The sequence below is a fragment of the Giraffa tippelskirchi genome, chromosome 9 (genome assembly GCF_054371585.1).
Source record: "Giraffa tippelskirchi isolate mGirTip1 chromosome 9, T2T-mGirTip1v1.2.pri, whole genome shotgun sequence".
NCBI classification, from domain to species: domain Eukaryota; kingdom Metazoa; phylum Chordata; class Mammalia; order Artiodactyla; family Giraffidae; genus Giraffa; species Giraffa tippelskirchi.
Genome location: NC_137283.1, coordinates 38,607,704 through 38,628,706, shown reverse-complemented (window position 1 = coordinate 38,628,706; position 21,003 = coordinate 38,607,704). Strand labels below are relative to the sequence as shown.

Sequence of the window (21,003 nt, the reverse complement as noted above, 5' to 3'; positions counted from 1 at the left end):
GGGGAAAGTATAAAAAGATATTTACAGAGTTTTGTTCTGGGGTGCTGGGATAGTAGAAGGAAATCACAGTCCCTTCACAATCCCCATGCCACAAAGAGATCTGGGCGCCAGAAACGGAAGGGATGACCTCCTTGCTTCTCATTTCCAACTCTCCCCCCACATGCACACATATCCTTTGAGAGCTTGACAAGCAGCCAAAAGTGATTTCTTTTTACCAAATATAAGAGTAGTGAAGAGTCCAGCAAAACAGCCCATTTTTGAAATAATTGAGAACTCTTCACCTTATCTAATCTACTGCAAAATGTTCAGCTTTTTATACATGATAGAAGAAAGTAATGACTGGTATTTTAACTGTAAACTTACAATCATGCCCCATTTATTTCAAATTTAACTCCCTAATGTGTAAAGTACCCTATCACTTAGAGTTCTGTGACTGCAAGCAACAGAAACCAAATGACTAACGTAAGAAGGATTACGGGAAGGAAATTTGAGGCTCAGCAAATCCATGCAAGACCGGAAAATAAGGGTGGGAGACCATCAATGACCAAGACAGAAGTGGAAGCTAGAAATGGGAATGGCTACAGTGGTCTCATGGGAGGTACTGTCAGGGCAGAATGCCCCCTGGGAGAAAGGAGAATCCTTTAGCTCCAGATTCAACTTCCAGAGAGGAAGCACCCATTTACCCAAGCTTGTGGTCATGCACCTATCCTGAGGTTGAATGTAGGGCCCTGAGTAAAGTCTCTGAGTACAGTTTCAATTAGTGTAATTATGTCAAAAGAAAATAAAATGCAGTTAAAATGGGAAAACAAATACATGGAGGAAAAAAAAGGGGGAACAAAGAAGTCCTCTAAACTTACCAAGGCTTTCTTCAAAAATGCCTCCATGTAACTAGTTAGCAACAGATCACTCGCTTCTTAAGACTATATTAGTTAGTAGTTGCCCACAGACAGCCAAAGACAGTGTTTGCCCTCATGTCTACAAAACTTCAACCTTTTACTTACAGAGGCCTCACTTGTCTTATTAACCAAAAGCTATCTTCTCACTCCACTCCTAAAGCCAAAGCAGAATTCACCCTTCTTTAGTAACAATATGATAGTTTTCAAAACGTTATCCTGACACTTCCAAAGAGAATAGACACCTCAAAATACCTAATGAATAAATTCATAAGGATGCAAATGATGATGATGGTGACAGTAATATTCACAAGAGCAGCAGCAGCTAATAGCTCTTGAGTACTTACCATGGGCCAGGACCTGTTCCAAGCCCTCAACACATAATAATTCATTTAATCTCCTCAACAGCTTTAGAAGTAAAACAGTATTATTATCCCCATTTCACAAACTAGGAAACTGAGGCACAGAGCAAGTGGATAACTTGCACATGGTCCAATAACTCATGAAAGTCAAACCAGAACTAAATCTATGCCTAACTCCAGAGTAGCAGAACAAAAGGTGTTCATTGGGAGTAGAGGACATAAAACTATACCATTGTGAAAACATTTTCCAGGAAGAAAGAGAGCACCATAACTGTACCTAAAGAATCACAAGGTTCTGAAGGCTGCTACAGCATCACTAACTTCAACAATTTATGAGAATTTATTTCTAAAAGCTATCAAATACTGCTTTTTTCCAAGATGTGGCTCAATGGTCCAGAGATATGTGAGTTACATGGCTGAAAATAAGAACCATCTATATCTCAAGATATTTTTTTCTTCACTGGTGGCCAACCATTACAGAAAAATCCCAAGCCAACCAGCTGTCATGCATTTGAGTTTAGTCATCCCAAAGCAAACAAACCCTCAAAACAGTATTTTTATAGCTCACATTTTGATTATTCAAAAGGGATTTTCTCCAATTTCCCTGTAAAATTGCCCTCAAATAAACATTTAACAATCAGCTCCAGAAGTAGATTTGTCACAAAGTTAGGAATAACTTAAAGTATAAGGTAAATCAAAATGGCTTTTCCAACTTGAACTGAAGTGGTCATGGTCATGATTGCTGTAATAAAAATGACAGGAAAAAAACCTATAATTGTCAAAAACATAATTGATGATGAAAACAAATGTAAAATTATGGCATATTTCACCCTGGCCACCAAAGACTCTTGATGAAACTACAGCCCTATAATTCCCCAGAATGAATTCTTTAAATTAAAATACTTCATGCAGAACAGAAATTAAACAATGAATCAAAGAACAATGCTGTACAGAAGTTTGCTTATAAATATACCTAGGAAAGAGGAAACAATTACATTTTTCCATGTAAAAACCAACTCGATTGTAATGTTTCACAGGAGGCTGAGTAGGTACTTTCTCCATTGCTTTGAACTTGGAAGTTCATTTCCTGTAACTCACTTAGCGTCCACAGTGACTGCGAGGAATGAAATTAGCCACACCAAACTGGCTGGCTTTCTCCTTTCGACAAAACTAGCTCCTCTACACAACGGCACATCTGACTTTCATGATAAATCTCATGCAACCCAATTGAAATGCCACTTTGCATTTTATCTTAAATGCTTTATTCAGCCAGCTGGTTTTACTTAACTATTGACCAGAAGTGGTACGAGAGCATTCTTTTTCCATCTAGCATTAATTTTAGTAAACTTAGCGCCATTGGAATGTCTTAACTGCTGAGAAGAAAGCAAAAGTCAGCAAGCACACAATTGCATTTGGCTACCCTCAGCACATCATTTTATTTCCTCCTGCTCCCTTCTAACTATTGCTCAGCACTTTTGCCTGTGAGGGAGGACAAGCAGCTGGTTAAGGAAGTTGTCCTGTCAGCTATATCTTTAATCCGAGTGTTTAAATCTCTGAATAAAAGAAAAATCAATGTTGTAAAGGCAATGTTTGTCAAGGCCATGTAATAAATACACTTACCTTTACAGACTGTTCTCAATGGATTTCCCTTCTTTGCTGAGCTTCAAAGCTACAAAGAGATAAAAACGAAAGCACTGAGTTATCTGTGAGTAAAACAGCAAACGTTTTCTCTCCATGTCTCTAAGTAGAATTTCCATATGTCATTAAACGTGATGCTAGCCAAATAAACCACTGATAATATTCGTGCCTCATATCTCCTGCACAAAAGGCCAATGAGAGACACAGTCGTAAACAGAAAAAAGCACACACATCTACCCAGGACTGACTCACACAAACCTGGCCAAATCTACAGTCTAATCTTTTGGGGTGTGAACTCCTCAACAGAAGGGAGTGAACTTCTCAACAGAAGCCTTATAAAGAGATGAAAATCAAATCAAACATTATGCAGCACACTCGATCTGACCAAGTATTTTGTATTATTTAGCACCATCTTTCCTGCACATTCAATTTCCATGTCCCTGGAAGTTTTACTTGGAATAGCCTCTTCCGTTTATATGAGGTGTATGTGTTAGTTGCTCAGTCATGTCTGTCTTTTTGCAACTCCATGGACTGTAGCCTACAAGGCTCCAGTGTCCATGGGGTTTTTCCAGCAAGAACACTGGAGTGGGTAGCCATTTCCTCCTCCAGGGAATCTTCCCTACCGGTAGCAAGGATCGAACCTCTATCTCCTGCATTTCTGGCATTGCATGCAGATTCTACACCACTGAGCCATCCAAGGTGCATGGCCCTCCCAGGCCAGACCTCACCACTTGCCTCTTTGAGTATATGTGTGCAAGCTTACACATACAATCCTCCTTTCTCAAGATAGAGTGTAGCCTTCTCTCAGTAGAGAAAAACTCACAAAACAGAGTAAGCTACATTTGGCATTTTCAAATCAAATCTAGACATGTGAGATTAAGCTGCCTGTGACCAAAACAATGCACTAACTGCACACAAGTCAATATGATAGGAAAAGTGGTAAAGCATAGTTGCTAAACAGTAGTAAGAATTTAAGGTTTCAAGGGGCTGATTCTATAAAGGCCCACTATTACTCATACGTTGATTCCATAATTAAAAATAAATGGTGGAGCTTCCCTGGTGGTGCAGTTGTTAAGAATATGCCTTGCAATATCGAATACCAGTTCGATCCCTGGTCTGGGAATATCCCACATGCTGCAGAGCAACTAAGCCCATGCAACACAACCACTGAGCCAGCCCTCTAGAGCCTGTGAGCCACAACGACTGAGTCCATGTGCTGCAACTACTGAAACCGAGCAGCTAGAGCCTGTGCTTTGCAACAAGAGAAGCTACCACAATGAGAAGCCTACACATGACAAAGAGTAGCCCCTGCTCACTGCAACTAGAGAAAGCCCACAAGCAGCAGCAAAGACCCACCATAGCTAAAAAATAAATAGATTTTTTTTTTATTACAAATAAATAAATAAGTAAATGGTGACTAGTTGCTAAGATTTTGAGCTCCCAGTGCAGGGGGCGCATTCCACCCCTGGTCAGGGAAGTAGATCCCACATGCCACAGTTAAGAATTTGCATGCTACAACTAAAGATTCCACATGCTGCAACTAAGACCCAGTGTAGCCAACTAAATAAACACTTTTTAAAAAGAGAGATCACTCTGTATAAAAAAAAAGTAGAATATGCCTATTTCTCTCATTCGTGTCTACGTCCTAACGTCTTAACGTCTCTCAAGGTGTAGCAACTGGGAATGGTCAACAACTCCATGTTCTCATGTTTCTTTTTTTTTTTTCCTTCAGTGTCCTAAGTAACTGCTTCAGACCCCACTGGGCTATTTTCATCACAGCCCCCATCAAACCATAGAACCCATCTTCACAGATGCATGACAACCAAATAACAAGGCCAGACTTGGGGGCTATGATGTAAACTTTAGACTGTTAATGCAGGAGATAAGTTGCCTCTATAGAACAACATTAAAATTTCTCCTTCCACATACAGATGGTCAACAAACACATGAAAAGATGCTCAATATTGCTCGCTATTAGAGAAATGCAAATCAAAACTACAATGATGCATAACCTCACACCAATCAGAAAGGCCATCATTTAAAAAAAAAATCTATGAATAATAAATACTGGAGAGGATTTGGAGAAAAGGGAAGTCTTTTGTGCTGTTGGGGGAATGTAAATTGATAACAGTCATTATGGAAAACATTATACGGATTTCTTAAAATACTAGGAATAGAACTATCATATGCCCTAACAATCCCACTACAGGGCATGTACCCTGAGAAAACCACACTTGAAAGAGACACCTGTAATCCAGTATTCATTGAACAGTACTTTTTATAATAGCTAGGACACGGAAGGAACCTAGATGTTCATTGACAGATGAATGGATAAAGAAGCTGTGGTACATATATACAATGGAATATTCCTCGGCCATAAAAAGGAAGGCATTTGAGTCAGTTCTAATGAGGTGGTGAACCTAGAGCTTATTATACGGAGTGAAGTAAGTCAGAAAGAGAAAAACAAGTATCATATATTAATGCATATATATGGAATCTAGAAAGATGGCACTGATGAACCTATTTTCAGGGCAGCAATGGAGATGAAGACATAGAGAACAGACTTATGGACACAGTGCAGGAAGAAAAGGGTGGGACAAATGGAGAGAATAGCATGGAAACATATAAATTACCATATGTAAAATAGATAGCCAGTGGGAATTTGCTGTTATGACTCAGAAAACTCAAAATGGGGCACTGTAACAACCTAGAGGGGTGGGAAAGGGGGGCAAGAAGCAGAGAGGTAGAAGAGGGAGGGTACATATATATACCTATGGCTGATTCACGTTGATGTATGGCAGAAACCAACACAATATTATAAACCAATTATCTTTCAATTAAAAATATTTTTTAAAAAACTAAAAGAAAAAATTGTGGTACATATATACAACAGCATATGACTCAACTTATATGCAGAGTACATCATGAGAAATGCTGGGCTGGAAGAAGCACAAGCTGGAATCAAGATTGCCGGGAGAAATATCAATAACCTCAGATATGCAGATGACACCACCCTTATGGCAGAAAGTGAAAAGTAACTAAAAAGCCTCTTGATGAAAGTGAGAGAGGAGAGTGAAAAAGTTGGCTTAAAGCTCAACATTCAGAAAACTAAGATCATGGCATCTGGTTCCATCATTTCATGGGAAATAGATGGGGAAACAGTGGAAACAGTGGTAGACTTTATTTTCTTGGGCTCCAAAATCACTGCAGATGGTGATTGCAGCCATGAAATTAAAAGACGCTTACTCCTTGGAAGGAAGGTTATGACCAACCTAGATAGCATATTGAAAAGCAGAGACATTACTTTGCCAACAAAGGTCCATCTAGTCAAGGCTATGATTTTTCCAGTAGTCATGTATGGATCTGAGAGTTGGACTATAAAGAAAGCTGAGCGCCAAAGAATTGACGCTTTTGAAATGTGGTGTTGGAGAAGACTCTTGAGAGTCCCTTGGACTGCAAGGAGATCCAACCAGTCCATCCTAGAGGACTGGGTGTTCATTGAAAGGACTGATGTTGAAGCTGAAACTCTAATACTTTGGCCACCTGATGCGAAGAGCTGACTCATTGGAAAAGACCCTGATGCTGGGAAAGATTGAGGGCAGGAGGAGAAGGGGACAACAGAGGATGAGATGGTTGGATGGCATCATCAACTCGATGGACATGGGTTTGGGTGGACTCCAGGAGCTGGTGATGGACAGGGAGGCCTGGCTTGCTGTGATTCATGGGGTTGCAAGGAGTCAGACATGACTGAGTGACTGAACTGAACTGAACTGAATAAAAAGAATGCATTTGAGTCAGCCCTAATGAGGTGGATGAACCTAGAGCCTATTGTACAGAGTGAAGTAAGTCAGAAAGAGAAAGACAAACATTGTGTATTAACACATGTGTATGGAATCTAGAAAGATGGTACAGATAAGCCTATTTGCAGGGCAGCAATGGAGAGGCAGACACAGAGAACAGACTTGTGGACACAGAAGGGGAAGGAGAGAGTGGGATGACTAAAAAGAGTATCATGGAAATATATACACTGCCATATGTAAAATAGATAGCCAGTGGGAATTTGCTGTGTGACACAGGGAGTTCAACCCAGTGCCCTGTTACAATGTTGAGAGGTGGGATGGGGTAGGAGATGGGAGGGAGGTTTAAGAAGGAGGGGACATATACATACCTGTGGCTGAGTCATGTTGATACTTGATAGAAACCAGCAAAAAACTGTCAAGCAATTATCCTTCGATAATTTTTTTTCTTTTTTAATTTCTCCTTCCCCTTATGCTATGTGGATTGAAATAGAGTTGAAAGAAACATAACTTGGGGAAGACTAGATAAAACAAAACACTACATTTTGTAAAACCTGAGAGATTGATGGTCTAACAGCACAGAGATTAAGCCATATCCCTTTCTACTCCAACCACATAGAAATGCTTAACAAAGTACAGGATAGCTTAAAAGAAAGACAGAAGATCAATATGAAAAACAAAAAGAGTGCAGATTTTCTAGAATGAAAGATATGAATCCTCTTGAAAAAAATATACCAAGACCTCAACAAGCTAAATGAAAGCAAATCTACAGGTAGATACAATAGAAGGAAACCACAGCACCAGAGATAGAAAGAAAGCCTTAAATTAAACCAGTGAGAACCACCTGCCTCCCAGTTTCTGAGAAACTAGGCTCCACTTGCTTGAATACCTTGTCTTAAATAAAATAATCATGAATGGAAAAAAAAAAGCAAGGCAGCAGTGAAATAATATGTCCTAAGTTCCAAAAGGAAAAAAGTTCAGGGAAAACTCTATAGCCATGCTAAACCGATTATCATTCAAGAATGACAGCTAGGTTATTTTTCAAAAACAAAAAAGTTGTTTCCTGCTCACAGTAGTTTACTTTTGCTGAGAGGAATACTAAAAGGCATCCTTTAAGAAGGAATTGATCCCAGAAGGAAGGAAAGAGGAACAAAAAGCAATGCTCACCAAATTATATTAGCATGTATGGCGGTAAATCTAGTAAATTCAATAACAAATAATGGATATTGGATAATAATTAATAAGGACTGGTTGTAAAACAAACAAACAAATCTATAATAACAACTAATTTCAAGGGTTTTCAAATAACATGAAATAAGCAAAGAATCCTCCTGCAGTGCAGGAGCCGCAGGAGACGCAGGTTCAATCTCTGGGTCGGGAAGATCCCCTGGAGGAAGGATGGCAACACACTCCAGTATTCCTGTCTGGAAAATCCCACGGACTGAGGAGCCTGGAGGGCTGCAGTCCATAGGGTCGCAAAGAGTCGGACACTTCTGAAGTGACTGAGCATGCACAAGTGGTTGGCTAGAATTATATAGAACAAAGGAGCAGAGGATGAATTGTTTAGGAGGAAGAGACTCTGATTAAGTTGCTAAAGATATGCATTAAAGCTACTGATGAACTTGTTAAGGAATATTGACATTTCTTTCTCTGTGTACATAACCAAAGACATCCTTTCATATATGCTCAAAGAGAAATGTTTAGATCATCAATGTTAGGATGCCAAGAGACACTGACGGCAACAGAAACATCTATCAATAGTACAGTGAATAAACATATTTACATTTGTACAGATTCTTACAATGGAATATTATACAGCTTCAAGAAATCAGTGAATTAGTTACACATATGAACATGTATGCCTCTCAAAATTATGGTGTAAAACAAAAGAAACATGTCACAGAAGACTGTATATGTTATTCCACATATAAAATGTTCAAAAAGGCAAAAATAAATGCTATCTTGTTTTGAAATACACCATAAAAGTGGAAAAAACTATGAAGAAAAGCAAGAGAATGAATGATGTATACAGAATTCAGGTTATATTTATCTTGAGAGCAAGGGAAGAGTTTGTAAGGATGGAATTTTCTAAAAGGATTCTGGAATGCGATAATGCTCTACTTCTTGGCTTGGGGAATGGTATCTGGATGTTCGGCTTATTATTGTCTTTAAACTGCGATATGAATTTTCAAAAATCACTTTATATGCATATCATATTTCACAGTTTTAAAACACATAAGAGTAATCATCAAAAGAACAGAAACATCCAAACCAGTGAAGGGAACAATCTAGAGAATAGAAAACACAACCAATTCTCTTTTTTCAGAAAACTGGAATGTGATAGAGAAAGAAGCAAAGGAAAGCACAGTAAATGGAAAACACAAATGTTTGGACCAGCCCAACAACAAACGGGCCTTTAAAATAAGTTCAAACATGTCAGTAATCAGAGTAAGCAGATTAAATGCATGTATTAAAATATTTTTTTTTCAAAATGAATGTTTAAAAACCTTGCTATCTGATATTTGTAAGAAACACATCTAAAACAGAGATTTTGAAAGGAAACGTATAGAAAACTATACACCAAGCAAATAAGAACTGAAAGAAAGTTGGTGGAAATGAGTTAATATTTGGCAAAATACAAGTTAGCAATAATAGAACAGGCATTTGCATTGGCTATGTATTGATTCAGTGCAAACTACTTAAAATGACTTCATAATAATCATTTAATATCTATTATGGTTTCTAGGGAAGAAGAATTCTGATGGAGTGCCATGAGCTGACTTTTTTCTATGCTACAATGCCTGAGGACTCAGGTGGAAGACTTGAAAACTGGAGCATGGACTCATCTGCAGGTTGGGTCCCTCAGGCGTCAGCCAGGTGCTGAGAGTTAGCTGAGGCCATAGCTGGGGCTGTTAGCCAAATACTTCCGGTGGCCTCTACATGTGGCATGAGTCTCATCACAAAACGGTGGCTGGGTTGAAGCTCTTACCATCACGGCAGTGTCCAGCTGCTGCGGCCTCCATGGTCCACGCTGCCATGAAGTCATGGGGAAGTGGGGATGCGGGAAGAGATTTGCTGCTGCTTCAACGCCTGGCCCGGCCAGTGGACGGCTGTGATGAGAGCTCTGGAGTTCTGCGAGACACAGCCCTGGGTCTGTCTCTGGGCCCCTCAGCTCACCTGCCAGCAAGGTCAGGTTCTGGAAGGCCTTGGGAAGAATGCAGAGACCCGCCACTCACCACACTCTTTGTCCCCAGGACAACTGCCAGGCTGACTGAACAAGAACTCTGCCACGCTAATGGTCTCCCGCTAACGGTCACACAGAAGGGTCTCGTGCAAACTGTCTCGCGATATCGGTCTCACGGCAAAAGTCCCATGCAATAGCCTCTAGGCCTCACAGCTTCGCGCCAGCTCTACCCCTTTTACAATGTGAAGGTCACTGAGGAACTGAAATGAGAACTGCTTTGTGATCTGAGACAGAATTCAGTTTGGAATCAGTTAAGACATAAGTGGAAATCATTAAAAGGAGACAGTGAGTAAGGACAGTATTAGACACGTTCAGATGTGAAGGGGAGGAAAGAAATAGCAACTAGAGGAGGACAAAGGACTCAAAGAGGGTTTCTTTGCACTGTCTGTAAACTGTACCGGCTGCGCAGGTGTCAAGGTGATGAGAAGATTCAGTTGAGATCAAGAGGCTGAAAGCAGAAGAGTGAGAAAGAAAAGCTGATATAGAAGGTTCATTCCCAGAAAGGTAAAGGGCCAGGAGGTGGGACTGGTCTTAAAACAGAGCTTTGTTCTCACCTTAATCATATAATGCCTAGCGGTAGGCATGCATGCTTTCTTTTTAAAAAGTTTTGTTGTTTTTTTTTTTAATTTGACTGCATTGGGTCTTACCTGTGGCGCACAGTATCTTTAGTTGTGGCATGCGAAATCTCAGTTGCGGTGTATGGGGTCTAGTTCCTTGACCAGGGATGGAACCTGGAACCCTTCATTGGGAACATGGAGTCTTAGCCACTGGACCACCAAGGAAGTCTCTATTGTCTTAAATTATTCCTTTCTCCTGTGTTTATGTTTTATGACCTTAATTAATGTCTAAACTCTTTAAAATCTATGGCTTTTATTGTTCAAGCCAACCTCACCCTGCCTACCTAATTTGAGCCCCAGATTCTATACTAGCACTAGTCAGTCAGCCAATACTTGTTGAATAAACAAATACAGCTGACCCTTGAACAAGTGTTTGAACTGCATTGGTCCATTTATACGTGGATTTTTTTTTTTTTTTTTTTCCAATAAGTATGTACTACAGTACTACATGATACACGGTTGTTGAATCCACAGAAACCAGATACGGACACACTCACAGAAGGCTGACAATAGGTATACACAAATATATACCACTCAGTCTCCCTAACCTCTCCTTGTTCAAGAGTCAACTGCACAAGTGGACTCCACAGTCTCTGTATATATCTCTGATACTCAAACATTTGTCCGTGTACCTGTGCTAGATATCTGAAGTAGGACAGGTCAGGATCAGAAAACTCTTGCTCTAGTGCCCAAAGTATTTATCCCTGGACAAAAGTCAAGCATATCTGCTCAAACTTGTCCTCTCTTTCCCATGTTTGACCCCAAAATTCATGGACCTAAACTTCTAAGGGCCATGACAATCTTTTCACCTGCAGCTACAATGCCTTCTCCCATTTACACTCTCTCCCACCCCTCTCATATGTAACTTATCTCCATTTTGTTCTAGAGCAGGTGGACTCTGTAACCTCCATGCGACCTCCTCCAAGACACAGACTAGATTTAAATGGATCCAAAGAGGTTTAGGGTTTGGCTGCTCCTGAAAGACATGATCACGGATGCAGAGGGGCACAGGCCAGTAACACAACTGATTTATCTTAGTGGCTTTTCAGAGAATAGCTGCTCAGAAAATCTTTATCACCCCCAAGTCTCCTCACTCCATTATCCACCCCCCAGCTCTCTTAAAAACTGGTCTGAATTTAAAGAAACATTTTTCTCAAATATTAAAAAAAAAAAAAAATACCCTCTTTTGTTTGTGATTTATCTTCCCACAATTAAAACCTATCTCTGGGAACCATCAGTTGCACCTTCCTTAAGGCAGAATTGCGTGGAACGGAGCAATCTGCCTTCACTGTTGCATTCTGCAGTCCTCACCTGACTTGACTGCCATGTTAAGCGATTGGTTATTGACCTTTAAGTCTTTAAACAATTATGTACATACCTAAGAAAGAAGTCTGTTCACCCAGGAATGAAGACACAAGAATGAATGAAGACAATGAATAAATTCAGCCCTGGTTTCTGGTTCTTATGTTCAGTGAGCTGTTACTGCAGACAAATTATTACAACACTCTTTCAAATGACAGTTTTCAACTAAGAGAAGATTCTTAAACCATTTTCTACATATTGGTGAAAACCAGGCAGTTGGAAAACATAGCCTTGGTTAAACTACCTGATGATAAATAATTAAACACATGGAATTATTTGAGAATCTGTATACTGATTTAGCTCAGTGGTAGCTCAGTGGGTAAAGAATCTGCCTACAATGCAGGAAACTGCCTGCAATGCAGGAGACCCGGGTTCAATTCCTGGGTCCGGAATATCCCCTGGAGAAGGAAATGGTAACCCACTCCAGTATTCTTGCCTGGAAAATCCCGTAGACAGAGGAGCCTGACAGCTACAGTCCATGGGGTCGCAAGAGTCAGACACGACTTAGCGACTAAATCACCATCTCATCATCACCATACTGATTTAACCCTCAAACGAAACAGCAGAAAAGATCCCCCAAACCTGACACTTCTCAGATATATTCTCGGAAGTTTTATTCCAATGTATATGTGTATTTCTTATATTTTCAGAATTTGTGAAACTGATATATTTAGAGGTGAGGGGGAGATCAGAACATTCTTCAGTTTTGGGGGGTTTTAAAAAAACATTTGTATTTATTTATTTGACTATGTTGGGTCTTGCAGCACTTGGGATCTTTTCAATTAATTATGGCTGCTCTGGGTCTTTCTTGCTTCTCATAGGCTTTCTGTAGTTGCGGCAACTGGGGGTTACTTTCTAATTGCAGCGTGCAGGCATCTCATCTCATTGCGGCTTGTAGGCTTGAGAGCACAAGCTCAGTAGTTGTGGTATGTGGGCTTAGTTGCCTCAAGGACTGTGGGATCTTCCCAGATCAAGGATCGAACATGTGTCCCCTGTACTTACAGGCAGATTCTTACCCCTGAAACACCAGGGAAGTCCAGCACTTGGGGTCTTTAGTTGTGGCATGCAAACGCATAGATGTGGCATGTGAGGGATCTTCCATCTTTGTTGTGACATGTCTGAGCATGAAGCATCTTTAGTTGTGGCCTGCGGACTCTTACCTGCGCACAGGTTCTAGTTCCCTGACAAGGGATGGAACCCAGGCTCCCTGCAATGGGAGTGTGGAGTTTTAGCCTATGGACCACCAGGGAAGTCCCCATTCCTTAGTTTTGTCATTAACATGGATAATTGTCAATAACTATTGCTATTGTCATGGATAACAATACTGTCAAAACGTATGTGAAAGTTTTTCCACTAGACTCTAAGTTCAACAAAGGTACAGACCACATCTTTCTTTTCTTTTTTGTCAATGCCTCATTTTTATCTTAAACAAAAGCACTGAATGTCTATATAGTAACTTTTCATATGCAACTGATACAGACCACATCTTTCATGTTCCTTGTTGAATCCACATCCTCCAGGACAGTGTCAAGCACATAACACTTAAGGAAATTTGCTTTAAGAAATTATCTTTGATGGTAACGATAACCCTATATGTGAGACAGAATAAGAGACACAGATGCATGGAACAATTTTATGGACTCTGAGGGAGAAGGTGAGGGTGGGACATTCTGGGAGAATAGCATTGAAACATGTATATTATCATATGTGAAACAGAACACCATTCCATGTTCGATGCATGTGACAAGGGCTCAGGGCCGGGGCAATGGGATGATCCAGAAGGATGGGATGGGGAGGGAGATGGGTGGGGGGTCCAGGAAGGGGAACACATGTAAACCCATGGCTGATTCATGTCAATGTATGGCAAAAACTATTACAATATTGTAAAGTAATTAGCCCCCAACTAAAATAAATAAATTTATAAAAAAAAAAAAGAAATTATCTTTGTGTTATTATTAAAATTGAAAACTGATTGAAAATTCTTTAGTTTACTTTTTTATTTTTGTTCCCTTTTTTTTCATTTTCTTAATTTGTACTCTAGGCTTTTTTAAGATGAAAAGGTATCTCTCTACAGAAGTCTATACTTCAATGGCCTGAGACACACACAAACACATACACACACAAAATATAATACAACTCATCCTCACTACACTTGTTCAATGCTATAATATTTGCTAGGCATCAGAAAAATAAATTTGCTAAGTAGCATGAGCTCTGGAAAATCATTAGGTGACATCTGGGGAGCAGAATACCAATCAACCAATAATTAGCATCTTAACATTCAGAGAGTTCGAGACAAATCAAATTCCATGAGATCTCGGGGAGCATGACCCTGGCCAGGTTGGCGCCCTGGCTATAGTGAGTCACTGGATTTGTCTGACCACAAGACAGGGCTGGAGGTACCGTGGCTAGTCTAATCCTAGGAGGAGACACTCTGACAATGTGACATTTGCACAGGGATACCCTAATGTGGCCTCGGAATGTTTTCTTAGAATGAGATGACATTTCAAGTCAAATAGCTCTGCTCCCAATAGCACAAACCCTTCCTGAACTCTAAGAACCTGAACTGGAGAAAAAGAGGTTCATCTCACAGAGAAACTACGGTTGTACAGATGCAACGTTAAAATAATCAACTTTTAAGTAAGGTTAAACCAGACATTCAGTGTTTAGCCTCATTCATTATTATTCCATTTCATAGACCTCAGATGACCTTAGTCTAAAAAACAGTTCTCATTTGAGCAAAACCCTATTCCTGAAGTATCCATACGGGATACTTTTCAATGAACACAGAATCTCATTACAAAACCATGCTACCAAGAGGTGTGGGGAGTGAGTGTCAGTGCACCCTGTCTCCGCCAGATCCCTGCTGCCTGCAACTGCTGTCCACATGCGAGTCCATCCAAGAATGTAGGGTCACTGCTGCTCTGGCTGCCTCCTGCCTATCTAAGGTCACCTTTCCTACACGGCTGATTCATTCCAAAGAAAGAAAGAGAGAGGTTGGAGAACACCAATTTCCCATTTGGTTTTTGCAGCTATCTACGTGGCTTGGGGAACTCATCCTTTCAGAGCAATCCAGAATGGATACCTCCAAACAGCCTGCCAGTCCTCGGGATAAAATGCTCTGCCTCCACCATGTGGCCTGCATGTGCCCGGCTTGCAAGCACCTCCACCCAAAGCCAGGGACGGCTGTTCTGCCGGTCCCTACTCCACTCACTGCTGGGTCAGGCAGCAGCTTGCACTCCTCCTGGCTCCTGGCCCAAGGCTTGAATGGCCTGGCTACGTCACTGCCGAGAGGGAGTCTGGTTGTGCCCTCCTCTGAACTCTCCATCTGGAAGATTCTCTTTCCTCCTTCCCTCTCGTTTTTAATCTGACAGACACTGCTGGACCGGGAAACTCAGAGCGGACCAAAGTTCATCTTCTCTTCCCCGCTTCTTGGCTGGCATAATTGCCGGGGCAGAACGAGGTTGGCAGGGACCAGGATGCCAGGAATTAAATGAGGGTCCCTGACCACTGGACCACATTGGCCCTGCCTTCCAAAGTCTTAATTAGTCCTCTTCTGCTTGGCACACTCACTTGCCTTTGGAACCCAGAGAGGTGGCCGGCTAAGATGCCATGCTCACAGCAAGTATTCAACAAAATATTGGTTGAGAATGGTGGTCACAAATGCCTGCTGGCTCAGGGCTTTGTAGCAACAGTCAGTTTTGAGGTCTGGGCCCCAGTGGCAAGATTTCTGCTCCTCTTTCTAATGCAGACTGTTCGAGCACCGATCGTCTGAGTGATATTCAGCCACCAGCTCAATTTGGAAGCAAAATGATCTTAACAAACGACGGAAGACTTGACAGACAGGCTGTTGAGCCTGGGGACCGAAACAAAGGACAGAAAGAAAAAGAAAGGAAGGGTTGATGGTAAATGGAAGAGAGAAAAATGAACACTGCAAAGAGAATTGAGCAGGATTACACGGCAAGAGAGCTCAGTTCTACAAGTCTGAAATGAGCTGGAAACATAACAACAGACTCAGAGGCGGAAAAAACAGGGTAGGGGGAGTCACACAGAAAGAGGACAGAGCCCAGCATCTTTCGGGAGTTTTGATGCTGGGACACACTCGGGCTAGAGCAGTGGAAGAGACGCAACAGTAAGGAACATCTGAGAGGCTTCAGAAGACAATGAATCTTAATTCTGTCTTGTTTTGCCCCTCTTGAACTGTAGTGATACACCAAAATTTGCTATTTTTCTAAGAGGACCTTGACAGATACAATGGAAACTCTGAGTACATTTTTTCCCTCTGAATTCATTATCTCTGGCCCTTATCCACAGGCCTATTGCAGACTAAATTGGATTTTGGATCACTGGTACTGAGGCGCTGCAATTAATTAACAATAGAAACATAATATTTATATCCCAGCCTAACAACATCTGACATTTAAACTATTCTGCCAGTCGGGCAAATTCCATTCGACAAATTTTCATTTTAATGAACATGACAGGCCACGGTTTACACGACAGGCCAAGAAGCAGAGCAGAGGTGATCTCTCGGCATGTGCTTTCAAGGCCTGGCCATGCTGCAGGAGAAACAAGTAGGGGAAACTTTCAGAATAATAGAAAAACCAGATCCCCAGTTCTGCTCAGACACACCAAGGACACACATCCCCGCAACAAAGATTCTGGTACGAAACTGTCCTGCAAGCTCAAAGTGAAACACTTACTGCCCCTGATGACCCAGTGGATGATTTTTCTTTCTTTGGGCTGTTGACATTTTCTTCGGGGTACTAACCTCCTTCAGTCCTTCCTAATTAAAAAGCGATAAACGTTTTGCAAGGCAACCAGTAATGTGCAAAGTACACAAGAGTTGGAACTGATGCAGCTTTTTCAGTTGGCACAAGACTGGCCTTCCTTATTTCGCCAGATGGTGTGTCTCAGTAAGTCCCCAATCCCTGACTCAAGCGAGGGGTACTGTCAATATGACGCTGAAGCAGAGACTTCTTAAATGCTATCTTATTTTGCATTAAACTAACACCAAGAAGGCCTAACATTTCCTTCCTGCTGAAACTTTCATAGTTAAAGAAGTTTTCATTTTCCTGTGATTCATTACTCAAGCAGACATAAGATGGTTTTTCACTGACTTATCTGTTTCTCACACCTTTTAAGCTTCTCTCTAATTGCCTTGCTCTCTCTACACTTTCCTTTATATCCACCATTTTGGGGTAGTGTAGATGGGTTTGGAGAAATCCACACTATGTCACCTGACCAGTAATCCACAGCGGAGTAATAGGAGGCCAGGCTATGAGATCCAGTCTTTGCTATTGGTTTTCGGCAAATTTACATGGTTCTGCTGAGGATGGAAATTTCTCCTCAAGTGTACCAACAACAAGTGCCAACAGGAGCCCTTCTTATTGGAAAGGTTGTATATTTCTATTTCACATATTTAAAACACTCTTTAACTCAGTTTTTACATCAATTTAAAATAACTGAAATAAAGTTCCACTTTAAAAGTAAAGACATCTTTGGAATATGGATCTGGTTCCAATCTCAGTAAGTGAAGTAGCCACCTTCACAGTGATCTCTGTTCAAGCTATAACTCTGAATAGATCCAAAATGATAACTGTGCTCCATGTCACTTCTAGATATTGTCACGATACAGGAACATTAAGTTCTGAAAGGAGAACAGCATTTTCATTATTATAACCAAATTTACAATCAGCTAGTTTCAATCAAGTCAACAACATATATGTAGTGTGTGGACACATACACGCAAATGCGAGTTATAATAAAAATCAGGTTTTTTGAGTTCTTTACACACATCCCCTCATGTATAACACTATAGTACTGATATGAACTCAATTACATATTGAGGAAAGGGTGATTAGAGTTACCCGGTTTTCCTAATAGGCGAAGTCCAAAGTCACAAGCAGTAAGTGGAAGAGTCGAGGTGCAAATCCAAGTCTGCCTCCCCCTAGAGCCTGTGCTCTACACAATGCAGTGGCATATGACGACATCCGCAAGGGAGACAGCATGAAGGAATTGATTTCTTTTGGCAGTAGTCAAAATATCTTTAAAATATCAGGTATAAAACATTTTCAGTCCACCAGATGCTTATTTAATTTTGAAAAATCAATTTTTATGAAGCTGCTCTGAGAAGCAGTTTTGTGTTTGTTAATGCCTGATTATATTCTTGAGAAAGTAGAAGCTTGATGACAAAAAAAAAAAAATACATTTCTTAAAGTCAAGAAGAAAAACAAGACCCTAACCGGATTGAATTGATAATGTTTGACAGAACACAAATGAATAGAATCTGTAACTTTAACAGGCCTTTGCAGGAGGCATGTACTAAAACAGTCATATCAAATTCAGAACACAAAAGATTTAACATGCTTATTGCTGTAAACAAAGGCATTTGGTTAAATGAAAGTTCCATCAAAGCTTAATAACCAAATTCAAGTGAACACAAAGTAAGGGGTTATATACTTTCTGCGGTTTCAGTAACAGCTAATCTAATAATGGTAAATGGAAGGTTATTGTTGATTCCTTTGCCTCTGTTTCATAAATTAGATAAAGCAACCTGGCAGTTACAGTACTTTAGAGTTTTATTCGACTAAGTGATTTGAAAGCTATCTTGAAATATAACGAAGTCATGACGTGAATAACTGCTGAACTGTACCTTGCTTTCCATCACTACATTAGTATTTTCGACCAGTGCTAAGTAAGAAGCTTCCTGGGAACTAAGACTGTTTTACAAAGCTCTATTTGTATGTACAGGACCAACGATTTAGAAGGCAAAGCGTTGCTGACACAGTATTATCTGATACTCCGTTGCACCAGGACCAAGCTTCTAAAACACAGACTGGAAGAGCAGTCAAGTGTTATTATTTCTTCTGATCCAAAACAGGAACAATAGAATTTCTCTGGTTAACGGTTTTTCATAGCACATTTCCAGTTTGCTACTACGCTTTATTGATCTAGAATACTAAAATGGTTTTCTTCCCTGGCTCAAGGATACACAAACCCTGTGTCCTGCGTCCTGTGGGAAACACTTCCAAAGGCCCATGGTGGTGGCATCTCAACAGGCAACTAAGGGGTGGTAACATGAACCAAGGCATCTTCCTTACTGAAAAAATGTTCTGGTCGAATCCTGGGCCTTTTGATCACAGAAAATGCTTCCCAAGCCTTTGCACTTGAAGGCACGACACCTGTGGTTCTGAGAGCCGATGAGCTGCCCTTCACAAAAGCAGTCTATTTTCCTGCGTTGTCCCCCTGTGCCCTCATACGGTTACTTTCAATTACTCTGATAGCCCAGAAAGAAAAATATCCCTCTCTCCATATTTCATTCACATAATAAGAATCTGCAAGCTGTTCTGTATGACAGATGAGGACTGTGAGCTGATGCAACTTGTTCCGCCTGTCAGCCTCCAAGAACCCACAGCAATGAGATACAATCGTGATGACATTACTAGTGAAGAAGTGGGTCAAATATATGGTCACTTTAAAACAGAATGTCAACTGTTCTTTCTACTTTAGTAATTTGATGCAGTGGTACCCAACCCCCACCCCCAAAAAAGAAAAAGGAAAATAGGAGCTCATTGCTATTAGCTTGGTACGCGTGCGCGCGCGCACACAAACACAAAGAAATGCAAATATCGTTAAAGTTATTGTTTCACATAAGCCCTTAAATGACTTTTGTCAACATCAGTCAACAAAAATTCACTAAGCATCTTCTATGGGCCAGACACTGATGTAGGGAAAGTGTTGAAAACAGACACAGCCCCTGCCTCATAGAGTTTACAGTGTGGGAGTAAAGGACAAGTTGTAGCAAGGTGATTGAAACTGATGTAATGAAACTTGCAAATGAAGTACAAGGTACTAAGGGGGCTTATAAAACAAGAACTAACAGTCTTACCAGTCAGAATAAGTTATCCTGTAGAAGAGACGTTTAAGCTACGGCCTCAGGTAGAAATAGTAGCCAGGTAAGGAGTGAGGGGGAGGCGTTCCAAGCAGAGGACTTTCTCTACAAAATGTTTCCTTTCAAAGAAACTGGGCTTCAAGAGGCAGAAGTATAATGGAGTAAATGAAGCCATGGAGTCCACCCCTGGGAATTATCTTTTTCTTGTTTTAACCTCTAGTTTAAAAAATTGATTAAAAGAAAAAAATTAAAGCATTAGTATGCCCCTAGTATGCCTTGGTCCTATCTCATTATGTACAGGCAAAAGTTAGTCATAATGACATCTTCTTGATGATCTAAATATTACGGTGGATTTTACTTTAAAAAAAAAATCTAATTTGTCTTGGTTAAAACCCATGGGTTATTTTTAAAAACATGTTTTGACAGCAGTGAAACTTGCAGCACATACAACACCAAGAGCATAAATTTGTCCAGGGTACAAGTACATGAAAATTAGTACAAGTAGTTATAAATGTGATTTAAAAAAAAAAACAACACTCTTACCAACTTCAGGCCACAATAGGCAGAAACTGAGAAGAGACAGGCTCTCTTCTCTAACACTTGGTCATGAAAATTCTGATTCATTCTTGCAAAAATTGTACTGGATCATCACTCACATCTGTTAAAAAATACAACTGTTTTCCATGGATTGAACAAAATGGAATGGAGAGAGGCAACTGGATTTATTTATGAGTATGCTTGCCCTTTCTACTAAACCCCCAAAATGTGACATTTGGACCACTTTTCTTTCCAAATTCAAAATCCATCCCCAGAATCCAAAATCAATAAAATTTGTGTTAGCATAACTGAGGCTGTATTTGGCCCTAAAAACTTAATGACTAAGTAAGGCTACTAGTATGGCAGAGTTTTCCTGTGTTTTTTTCCTTTGTCTTTAGCTATTAACTACCAGAAATGACCTTTAGCACCTACTCTAAAGTGAATACAACCTAGAAGTACTTTAAAAAATATGGAGTACAAACCATGAGAATTAATAGTCCCTTTCTACCCTGTCACTTACATCTTACCAAGAGTTCAGTCTAGAAGTCATATGAAGAAGGAGACTGACCAAATCAGACAGTACCTACAGGATGGCACCCGGAATGATGGGGCTTCTGAACTTCACATAAGGAACAACTGAAGTACCTGGGGAATATTCA

The 21,003-nt window shown here is 40.4% G+C and overlaps 1 protein-coding gene across 15 annotated transcripts in view; it reads right to left on the bottom strand.

Annotated features, from left to right (window-relative positions):
* The window catches only part of FHIT (fragile histidine triad diadenosine triphosphatase), a 1,651,033-nt gene that overhangs the window by 1,445,411 nt on the left and 184,619 nt on the right, over positions 1-21,003 (bottom strand). For 14 of the 15 annotated variants that reach the window (XR_014063952.1, XM_081524685.1, XM_081524682.1 and 11 more), the window contains one exon: positions 2,876-2,924. The gene's annotated coding sequence lies outside the window, so the exon portion shown is untranslated. Of the gene's footprint in view, positions 1-2,875; positions 2,925-9,679; positions 9,896-21,003 lie in introns of all 15 variants that reach the window. The other variant, XM_081524680.1, reaches the window with a different exon arrangement.